Here is an 11444-nt window from a genome sequence, read left to right as displayed (position 1 = left end):
CCCTCCCCTTTTTCTCTGTCTCCTTCACTTTCTGAGATGTTCGGAGCACCCCCCGCCCCGGCACACCATCTAGACACCTCTGGCCGCCTGTGTTAGATGGGAAACAAACCAAACAGTCAGCTGAATGTGGGAAGTTTAATGTAAAGATGTATTAACTACAACAGGGGAGGTGTTACACAGACGCAAGGAGCCCTGCAGAACACCTAAGGCTAACAGAGAGCATCTGGGGAAGGACAAGCTTGGGAGGGGACCCCGCTTCTAGGCTGCGTTTCTAACAGTGTTGGGTCGCAGCCTGCTGGGTGGGGGGATGCTCTCTGCTTGTCCACTGGGCAATGGTGGAGGGCGGCCGAGGTTGGCAGGTGCAGTGTCAGAAGCCTGCTCTCCAACGGGGCATTTCAAGGACTGGGGCTCTCAGGATCTACATCAGGAGCTCTGTGGCCAGGTGGTCACCGTGGGCAACCACAGGGCTGGGGCTGGGTGCTAAGCTCTGGGTGTAGGGCTGGGGCCAGCCCCTGGGAGCCAGGCAGCCCTGGGAGGGTGGGGAGGAGACAGCAACACCCTGCACCGGAACCCGAAAGAGAAGGTCTTTCCTCCTGTTGGACCCAGAGCTCTGCACGGACAAAGCTGCTACTGCGTTTGCTGCCAAGGAGAGCCGCGTAGAGCTCCTTTATCACAGAGCAGGTGAAAAAGCATGGATTCGGGGCTGAAAGCAGCAGACCGGTAGCCGCCCCGACCTTGACTGCTCCACCCGTCTGGCTCACATAGCTGTTCCCCAGCACACACCCTCTGACTTTTTAGTTTGGCTGCTGGCCGTCTTTCTCCAGGTGCTGATCTTTCTGGCCTAAGGAGAGTGTTCTTCCTTCTCTCTTCTTGATCAAACTCTATCCATCCCATAGGCCTGGCTCAAGGTCCCGCCAGGCAGCCATGAGCCATCTCCTAACCCTTCTTCTGTGCTTCAGCCAGCTCCGCCACCCCTGATTCTTGTCACACTACGATCCCCTCCCTAAGAAGACCTTACGTTCCTTCTTCTCAAAGAACAAGGCCCCATTTTCTGTGATGCCTGGAATAATGCCTCCTCCTCACAGACCCCCTATTGTTATGATGATGTGATTGAAGGAGAACCTGGAAATTCTAGTTCTGGGGGGCGTTGGCGAATGTTTGGAAGTCTCTGGAAAAGAAATTCCGCAGCTGCTCCTTTCTCCACTCACATTCAAGACCCAGCCTGAGTGCCTCCAAGAGATGGAGAGCCTCCTTGACATGCAGGACCACTTCTTTCCTTTCTGGGATTAGGAAGTGGAGTCATTTCAACCCACCAGTTAACAGCATGTAACCGCCTGCCATAATTCTGTGTGCCGCACGAAGGAGATGTAATAATGTCAGGTGTAATGACAATGTTATTGCCTGCTTTGACCTGAGTCTGGTTGGGAAAGGTTATCTTACGCTCTTGATCCCTTTTAAAAAATGGAGTTGCTTCATAATGGAGACTTATTTCTCAAGATGAGATACTAGAGATCATAAAAGAGTGGAGAAAGAGAATGACCTGAGTGCTTTATACGGGACAGTTCATTGGATCGATGCTGTTTTGTCTTATTACTTTGTGCTCTCCCCAATGGCCCATAAGTGATTCTTGAATCCCTGTGATCTCAGCCTCAGTAGCTGGGGCTGGGATGTATTAAAAGCTTTGGCCTGTGCAGTGAGTCACTTGTTTCTCAAGCAAGGCACCTCTATCCTTCCTGCTGGCGTTCCCTAACAGTCCTTTAGAAGTTCTCGTTTTCCTTTTATATCTACTGCCATCTTCCCTGACTGCCTCCTCCTCCCATTAGACTGAGCAGATTTTCTTCTTTTGTATTTTCCTAGCATTAAAAAAAAAAGTGTAGGTGTGTATAAACATCTCATATCGCTCTGTATTGTAATTGTTAGTTAATTCCTTGTCATTCTGGAATGTGCCCTCTTTTAACTGGGTATCTGCAGGATGGAAACCAGTGGCTTACCTATAGTAAGGGCTCAATAAATATTATTTGCACGAACGGACGGTGGAAAGACGAAGCTGTCATGCTTCGGTTGGTAGCAAATATCAATAACCCAATTTGACCTCTTTTGCTGGGCATAAAGAAAATGTATTGGCTGGTGTAGTTAGGAAGATAAAAGGGTACGACTCCCGGCTTCAGGTATGTGTGGACCCAGGGATTCAAATTCTATCATCAGGACTCTATCTCTCTTTCCATAATCTTGGTCTCTGCGGACATCCGGATTTCCTTCGTTCTCATAGAAGATCTCCATGTGGCTAAATAAATGGACAAACAACTACACAAACAAAATCAAGCCACTGAAGGTTCTAGTCCAGGGTTTCTCAATGTGGAGGTACCGACAATTTGGAATTGGTCATTCTTTGTTGTGTGGGACTGTCCTACGCGCTGCAGGGACATCAAATGCCAGGAATGCTTCCATACATACACCCTGACTACAAAATATGTCCCCCCCACCCCTCAACTTTCAAATGCCCCTTAGAGAGTACAGCCTTTCGTTGAGATTCGAAAGAAAATGGCCTGACTTCTGCAACCCAGCCTCCATATCGGTTCTTGAAAAGGATTCTGATGGGCTCTGCTTAGGTTGTATTTCCTCCTCTGGACCAGTCAGTCACAGTGTTTGAGGTCTTTGGGAGTTTGGCATGATCTGATTGGCCGACGTATTACTCCAAAACTTAGCAGTTTAATGCCTTTATCATCTCAAGTGATTTCTGTGGCACAGGGATCTGGGAGCAGCTTGGTTGGGCGGTTCTGGCTCAGGGTCTGTGGCGAGGTCGCAGACAAGCTGCTGTCTCCCCAAGGCTCACCTGGGACCAGAGGATCCACTTCCGAGCTCACCCACGTGGCGGCTTGGTAGGCCTCCGTTTCTCGCTGGCTGTTGGGTAGCTCGCCGCATGGCCTCTCTGTAGGCTGCCAGAATGGCCTTTCCACGGGGCAGCTAGCTTCTCCCAGAGTGACTGATCTAAGAAAGAAAGAGGAGAGGAAAGGAGGGGAGTGGAGGGGAAGGTGGAGAAGGGTGGGGACGGGGAGAGGAGGGAAGAGCCCAGTATGGCATTGCAGTCTTTTATAACCTAATCTTGGGAAAGACATACATCATTTCCACTGTGTTCTCTTGGTCACACGGACCAACCCTGGTACCATATGGGTGGGGTGGGGCTACACGAGAGTGTGAGCGCAAGAGGCAAGAACCTGGGAGGCCATTTGGAGGCAGGATTACAGGAATGCCAGCTCGAGGTTGTGCAGCGTAAACAGTGGAGAGAGGTCCGCTCCAAAAGAAAATCTAAGTTCACTTCATCACCAATTCACTCAAGGCAGCATGGGGGGGAGGCCTGGTGAATATAGTGCTGTGAATGATTTCTCTCTATCTCTAGATCGTCCCTTGTCCCTCAAGAATATGTTTTCGGCTGCACGTTGATGTTTCCTGGTCAGCATTGATTTGTGCAAAGGCATTCACAAGGCATTCAGCTGCCGATTTAGAAATAGGTTTCGTAGATCTTGGGAGCAGACCAATATTTGAGTGTGCGCCTCTTATATAAATTGCTCTGGCGGCTGCTTGCTTTTTCTCCAAAGTTCTCCTTTCTCTGGTGCTCTTTAATTCTTTGGATTTATAGCAGAGAGAAAGCATCAGCTATACGTTGGCATGTTTCCCCCAAGAAGAGCTAGGGGACAGGACTGCAGCAGCCCCGGGAACAGAATACAGCCCGACCCACTACCACACAAGAGGGGACCATTCAAAAGCAGGTGACGGTTCAAAATGATTCTGTGTCTCAGGATAGAATTTGGGTCGTTGTTCTCCCCCGAGACTAAGTAAATGCTGTTTTCTCATTAGGCATTAACGGGGTTCACAAGCAAGGTGATTTTTGAGACTTCAGTCTTTGGTTAAAGCACCGCCAGCAACTGCGTGGTCCTGACCCCCCCACTGCTCTCAGTAATGAGAAATCACTGTCTGCCTTCCCACGGCCCCCCCAGGAAGGAGGCCGCCAGGTGTCCTATAACCCACACCCGGACGGTTGATGGAAGATTTAGCTTCTCCTTCCTCCAAGCTTTTGGAAAGTCATAAAAGCGATGTAGAAAATGAGGGACTCAGGAGATGGGTTGAAAGGAAGTCTCGCTAAGGTTTGATTGTATAAATGGAGGCACTTACTGTCTCCGCTAATGAAAACGAAGAAGCCAAGTGTGCGGCCCCGTGTTACTTAACGCTTGATTTTACACAAACCCTGCATGTCGCGTTGGGTGCCCGTCAACAGCGATCGTTCTGTTCAGTGAGGAAGACGATGCTTCTGACTTCGGGCAGCTCAATAGAGCAGCAAGGGGAGACCAGGATTTGTCAGGTCTCTGGACGGAGTTTCTAGAAGCAGGCAAACCGCACAGCCTGGCCAAAGGGTGAGGATTTATGCACTAGCCTTTTCAACTAGTCTTGGGAAGTGATTAAATATTTGAAAAGGACACTCCTCCGTATTTCTTTTGTTCCTGACAATTCCCACTCCTTTAACTGTCCAGAGACAGTTTCTCAACAGAGAAAAGAGTAGAGAGGTGAAGAAAAACAGCATCATTAGGAGACTATCTTCTTCTTCCCTGCACTTTCCAGCGCCGACGAGAAGAGAGAGTCACATGTATGAAGTTGGTTGTCTTATGCTGGGTCTCACTAGGCTGGATGGTTTCCTTTTACACCCGTAATACCCAGAATACAGCAGTTCCCCCCTTATCCACTGAGGATACGTTCCAGGACCCCCCGCGGAAAGAGACATTGCAGATAAAGGGGGACTCTTGTATTTAGGCAAAAGTTTAACTATGGCCGGAGTCATCAAATGAGGGGGTCACCCCCAAGGGTACAGAGAGGAGTGCCGGTTAACCTTGGTGTCATTGCTGGAGGAATGAATGGGATATGCTTTGCCCATATCTGTGTCCCTGTTTCTCCCCTTACACTTAGGCTCTGGCCGTTCGGCTGAACCAAGTTCCTCACCCTGCCCCTCCCACTCCTGAGGGCCCCATTGCAGGGCTTGGACAGAAAGGAGCATGAGGCAGATAGTTAAAGAAAGGTTGGATCTCCAGCTCTGGACTCCACAGTCCTGCGTTCTAATGCTAATTCTAGCTGTGTGAGCCTGGACAAGTTACTTAACCTCTCTGGGCTCTGTTTTCTTATGCAAACTATGAAGATACTCATGGTACCTCTTTACCTTTTGGGGCTGCGGTGCGGACTAAGTCAGATGGTGCAGAGCAGGGCGTAACTCGGGAAGGATCTACGCTTCCTGTACTAGCACCCCGTGTGGTCCCCCTCAACACTGGGGGCTCCGGAGTGCGGGGGGGGGGCTGGGCTGGAGGGACCTTACTGCTTCCAGGGCCTCCTTCCCCTCTTTGCTCTTAGGCGTCAAAATCTAGCCTTGTTCTGCTGTTCGATCAGCCTTCGCTGGTTTTCCCGCCGGGAGGAGGAGCTTGGAATGTGTCACTACTCCATCCTAGGGCGTGGGGGGACCTCCAGCACAGCCCTCAGAATTACCCGCCACCCGCGGTTTTACTGGAAGACGCAGAGCTCGGAGGAACCGCCACGTGTTCTTTCTGAGACGGGTTGCCTCTGTAAAGGTTTATAAGACTGAAGAGAGACAATGTATCCTAACGTTTGACCAGGTTTGGGGCTTTTGTTTTGTTTTTTTCTTTTGTTCTTTTAAAGGAAGAGAGGTAATAACTGTGAAATGCAAACTGGAGGGAGTAAACAAAATACTTCTATGGTTAGTAAGACCTTCATTCATTAATTTCCTACTACCCCCCCCATTTTCTTTAAAAGGGAAAAATAATTTTATTTCTTCCTCACTGAGAGACCTTAATAGACCTTAATATTTGGTCCTCTGCTGTTTCTCTTCTCCCCAACACTCTGCTTCAATCCCATTAAAACAGGGCAGCCCCGGCTTTAACACCTAGCTGGGAATTAAATAGGGCCCGAATCAAGCACCTGCCATCTCCCCGCCTGGGACCGCACCCAGTGGGGCAGGCTTTGTCCTAGACCCCGAAACATTGGCGTTGAGCGTCCAGGCACAGAGCTGATGCCAAGTGGCACCACACGTGCCCGGCACACGGGACCGCCTGCGTCCGAAGTGCTGGGGGCGCACCTGTGGCCCTGACTGACTGGAGGGGGGTGTGGGGGCCCAGAGAACAGGGAGCTTATGTCCTGCGGGAGAGGTACAGGCATGAAACCAAGGCCACCGGAAACGCATTCCCGACAGCTGTTGGGAGTGAGACCTCGGGAAAATGGAATATCGATGAGCAGCTGAGCGGCGTGGTGGGGACTCGCTCTTCCCTGGTTGCCGAAGGTCAAGTACATCACTTGAAACAGGTGTTTGGGGAGTTCTTCCTTTGCAATCATGTTTGAGACTGAACTGCGGTGGGGGGGGATCGGAGCCTGGGGAAGGGGGGGAATTAGCACCCAAAGAAGCCAGCCAATAGCACCTGGCTGCGGCTGCTCCGGTGGAGAGAGCCCGGGTTGGCCTGGCCCGAGGCCTGGGGGGCACACACCCCGCCGTGCAGGGGCTGGCGGCCTAGGGCGGTGGGGGAGGCCGTGGTCATCCTGAGTCTGCGAGGGGAGGCCTTTGGAGCCCACGCTCCGGACCCGAGGACACACAGGCTCCAGCCCCATGCCCCAGAGCCGGCCTTTCCACGTGCATCAGGAACCGCGTTGATAATGCCATTCCACCCATCCTTTTGCTGGCTTGCGTTTGTGGCCAGGACGAAAGGCTTGCCCTTGTTTGGGTCTTTAAGCTCTGGAACATTTTCCTTGACTTCTTTCAGATAGTGTCTAAATGATACCACCAAGTGAGACTGGAGCAGTCGGATCTCTGGCCCCGTCTGGGGTTAGCAAATGAATGACTCCATAGGTGGCTTCCTCGCCCACCCCTGGCACTTAACTCACTCAGGCGTCAGTGAGCTCACCCCTCAGGACTGGCACATTAGCGACCTCGAACTAATAACTTTCCTGGCAGAGGCAGAAGTGACAGCCCAGCTTTAACTGTCAGGTCACTCCCCAACCCTTGCCAGTGTAGACGGCCTTTGATGCTTGACGGCCGTATCTGAATCCATCCAGGTAGTTATGGAGCCCTGCATGGCTGCATGCCATAGTCTGGCCCCTGCTGCCTCCCCAGCTTCCTTGCCCACCCCACCGACCCACCTCACCTTTGTGTAGCCTGTGTTCTAAGAAAACCCAGTCCACTTTCCTGAACGTTCTCTGCATCTTCCCACTTCTGTGCTCTAACTGAAGGCCTTTATTCACTGGAATGCCCTTCCCCCATGTCTACCTGTTGAAATCCCATGATTCTCCAGCACACAAGGCAAATGCTATTTCGAGAAAGCCTCCTGTGATTTCCAGAGCCAGAAGGGAATCTGGGCATCGTTGCGGCTTACCAGGCTCTCATCACCTCATCCATCTCAGACCACGGTTAATTCCATCAGCCCTCAATCGTGGCAGGGGGTCTTTAGCTTTCTGGACTCATTTTTGTTCCATAAAGATCTGTTGATGGTCTTTGAGTTCCAGCTACTGTGTTGGATGCTGGCAGCATGAAGATGAACAAGAGACTGGAAATGTCTTTGAGGCTGTAGAAAAATCCAGTGAACAGACAGGCAGGTACAGACCTCATTACAAAGTGCTAAGACACGAAAAGAGGGATCTGGGAGTGCACCAGGATGGACAAGGTCTACTCAAGTCTACTCGGGTCCTGGCATATCCAAGGAAGAGTTACTAGCCTCTGAATGACCAGAAAAAGGGCCCGTGTTGGAAAAAGAAACTGGAGAACCACGTTGGTGTTGGCTAATTTTATGTGAGAACTTGGCTAGGTCATGGTACTTACATATCTGATCAAACACTAGTCTACGTATTTCTGTGACGCTATGTTTCAGATGAGATGAACATTTAGATCAGTGGACTTTGAGTAAAGCAGATTACTCTTTTTAACGTGGGTGGGCCTCACCTAATCAGTTGAAGGCCTTAATGGGAACAAGACTGGCTTTACCCAAGGAAGAGGAAATTCTGCCAGCAGGCCGCCTTTGGGCTTGAGCTGCAACATAGCTTCTTCTTTGGGTCTCAACCTGCTGGCCCACTCTGCAGATTTAGAACTTGTCAGTCTCTGTATCCACATGAATCAATAATTCAAAATCTCTCTCTCCTGCTCTCCATGCATACTCGAGTGTGCGCAAGAGTGCCCGCACACACATACGTATACGTGTACACACACCTCTTGATTCTGTTTCTCTGGAGAGTCCTGACACAGTATCAATCCCCACCGTGAAGGGAGCTGAGGAACAAGCTCTTTTGCAGTAGAAAGCCGTTGGAAGTCATTAAGCAGGGGGATCATGGGTCAGAGCTGTATTAATAAAGGGTCCTTTATTTTTTTTAAAGATTTATTTATTTTTAGAGAGAGAGAGTGCACAAATGGAAGGGGCAGAGGGAGAGGGAGAGAGAGAATCTCAAGCAGACTCTGTGCTCAGCATGGAGCCTGACTCGGGGCTCGATCTCATGACCCTGAGATCATGACCTGAGCCAAAACCAAGAGTCGGATGCTTAGCCGACTGTGCCAGCCAGGCGCCCCAGTAAAGAGTTCTTTATTAAAGGAGCAGGCTTTAGTCTGGCTGTTAGCTTAGGGAAGCCAGCAACCTCAGGGTGCCTCGCCCCCTCCCTGGCCACGGGGACGGGGGGAGTCCTGTCATGTCAGTTGTCACTAAGGAGTTCTGTCCCATTACCTGCAATATTGGGGAGGCTATTACCTTCTTTCCATTTCCACTGACCCAGTTTGGGTATTCATTATCAGGAACTGCTGAGACTGTGTCCTGCCTCACCTCTTTTGCTCTCCCCCCTTCCCCCATCCAGCAGAAGGAGGGGGAAGAAGGCTCTGTTCTGCACAGCCTGCCCTGGGGAGCTAGCCACTGCCTTCTGGAAGCTAGGTGAAGGAGGTGAGCACGTGGCTCAGGAGCACAGCCAGGCAGAGACGCTGGCCCTGGGCAGCGATTGTAATTCTAGACAGGCCCACCTAGGGCTGTGGAATCTTGTTTCCTTCCTGATGGGCATTGAGAGATGAGTGGCCCTCCACTGGGGGAGGGGGTAGAAGCCAAGCTATGGCTTCTGGACTACAGACTTTAGGACTGCCCTGTTTAGGGCAAGTGAGGGACTGGCACTGAGGGGGAGTATGCAGGGCCAAGCGGTAGCCCAGCTCCGTGGAATGGATCCAAGTGGCAAGGCCAGGGGGTGCCCAGACTTGAGGTAGCCAGAGCTGGCAGGAGCCCAGAAGTTCAGGGTCACTGGTTCCCCATTGGGGCAGTCCCTTAGTTCCATGCCACACGGGCTCGTGTGGCCAAGGACGCTGACTTCTTCCTGTTCCGGGGCTCCGGGGCGGGAGGGGACCGGTCGGAGCTGTGGCTGTGGGTGGCTGGAGAAGGCGAAGGCATGGGAAGGGAGGCAGGACTGACAGTCCTGGTATCATGCAGACTTTCTTAAATTAGCTGTGGGGAGAGGAAGGAAGAAAGAAGATCCAGAAAGTCAACAGTCAGACTTTCCTGGACCATCTGTGATGGGAAGCAGAAAGCTGCCAAGAAGAACTCTGAGCTTGAGCTAATGGGTAGAACTTGAAAGCAGAAGTAACACACCGCCCCCCGAAATCGAGAGGCTTTTCTTTTCTTCTGCTGTTTTCTTTCCTGCCTTCCCTCTTCCTTCTTCCCCCTCCCGTCCCCTTCCTTTTCCTCTTTTCTTGCTTTCTTTTTTCAACACATAGCTCTACGGAGCCTCCAAGAAATGGTACTGCTAAGCAAATCCAGATCCGAAGGTTCGGAACCATCAGAAAGCACCCATGGAAACCGGTGAACCAGGATCCAGCTGAGTCCCGTTTCCTGGGTTAATGCAAAGCAGGGTGGAGAAGTTCGGTTTTTAACAATGCTGCTGCACACGGAATTCCTAATCTGTCATACCATTTTAAGGGATATTATTTTTTGGAGAAACTAATCACAGCTGGGTCACTGCATGCCTGCCTTTTTACTTCTTTTTATTACTCGCAATATGCAATAGTTTCGCTGTGGGGCCTCTGCCACCGTGACCCACTCAGCCAGCCACCCGGGGTGGTGAGCGCTCCATGCGTTGAAGGGAATAAAGAGTCTTTGGATGAGTGCTTGAAGCTTTTCATCTTACCCAGATCCTTCCAAGGCTGCAGAGGGGGTTTGCATTTCTCAGGGGTGGAGTACTTCCACCGTCCCCCACGCAGATGTGGGCACTTGTCTCCGCAGAGCCGTGTGACCTGAATGAAGTTGACAGCCAGTGGTTTGCAGAATCAGCAGCTAACCAGGCTTGTGAGACTCAGAAGCCTGTTCTCTTTCTCAGACTAAGGGGCTGGTGGATCTTATAGGCAAGACAGTAAGGAAGCTGCCTAAGTGCTCGCTAGGGGCTCGGGGCGGGGGTGGGCAGGAGGGAGGTGGGAAACGTTGACCCTGCTCGGCTTTTAGCACATTTCTCACTCCTGTGGCCTTCTGCTTCTCTGTGCACAGAAATCTCTGCCCCAAGCCAGGGCCTGGCGGCATTACGCACAGGCGCGCAACACCTGAGCACAGCAGCTTACCTTTAAGTGAGTGTGGCCCATACGCGCCCTAGCTCTCCTGGGGCCCATGACCCTGTCCCAGGGCAGCTCGGCAGCCCAGCCCGATAGCCCCTCCCCACTCCACCTCCAGGTGTCTGCTTTCGTCTTGCTCTTCCTTTCCTGCACGCTCAACAGGCCCGCCCGAGGATGCATGAGCTTGTCGCTGTGGACCAGAAGGGCTCACAAGTGTGGTCCCCACTCCCTGGTCCGGGGGGTCTTCCCTTTACCAGCTTGATGCTCAGCGGGCATCCTCAAAGGGCCTCTCCTGCATTGACAGCACCAGAATACTTTGCTTTTTGTCTCCAGTTGATCTGATCACTTCTCAACATTCTGTTGACTGTTATTGCATACGGCCTAAGTAGAATTATTGCCCAGGGAGCCGGAGAGATCTTGTTCTCTCACTGCTGATGCATCAAGTCTGTGACTGCTGTCTGTTTTGGCCATATAGACTCTTGAGACTTGAAAAATTAACAAAGACCATTGTGTTCTGTGACACGAAGACACAAACCAGCAATGTATTTCTACTCGTGGTGAAATGGGATAAGCCCTGGGTTGAGAGTGAGAAAACCTAGATTCAAGTTCCAGCTGCTTGACCTTGGATGGGTCACATGGCTTGGTTATCCTCGGTTTCTTCCCTTGCAGACTGGCGATGCCTAGTGTAGACTCCTGTAGGCAGCTGTGAGAATCCAAATGAGATCAGTATGTGAGAGAGCTCTTCACTCTATGAAAGCTTAGATAGATGTCAGGCGTGGAAGGTTAAACAATATTCCACATGGTTTCTCTTCCAGAATCTGCAATCTGGCAGCTAGGTCCCTCTCGT

The sequence above is a fragment of the Ailuropoda melanoleuca genome, chromosome 5, assembly GCF_002007445.2.
Source record: "Ailuropoda melanoleuca isolate Jingjing chromosome 5, ASM200744v2, whole genome shotgun sequence".
NCBI lineage: Eukaryota > Metazoa > Chordata > Mammalia > Carnivora > Ursidae > Ailuropoda > Ailuropoda melanoleuca.
This window is presented reverse-complemented; position numbering follows the sequence as displayed.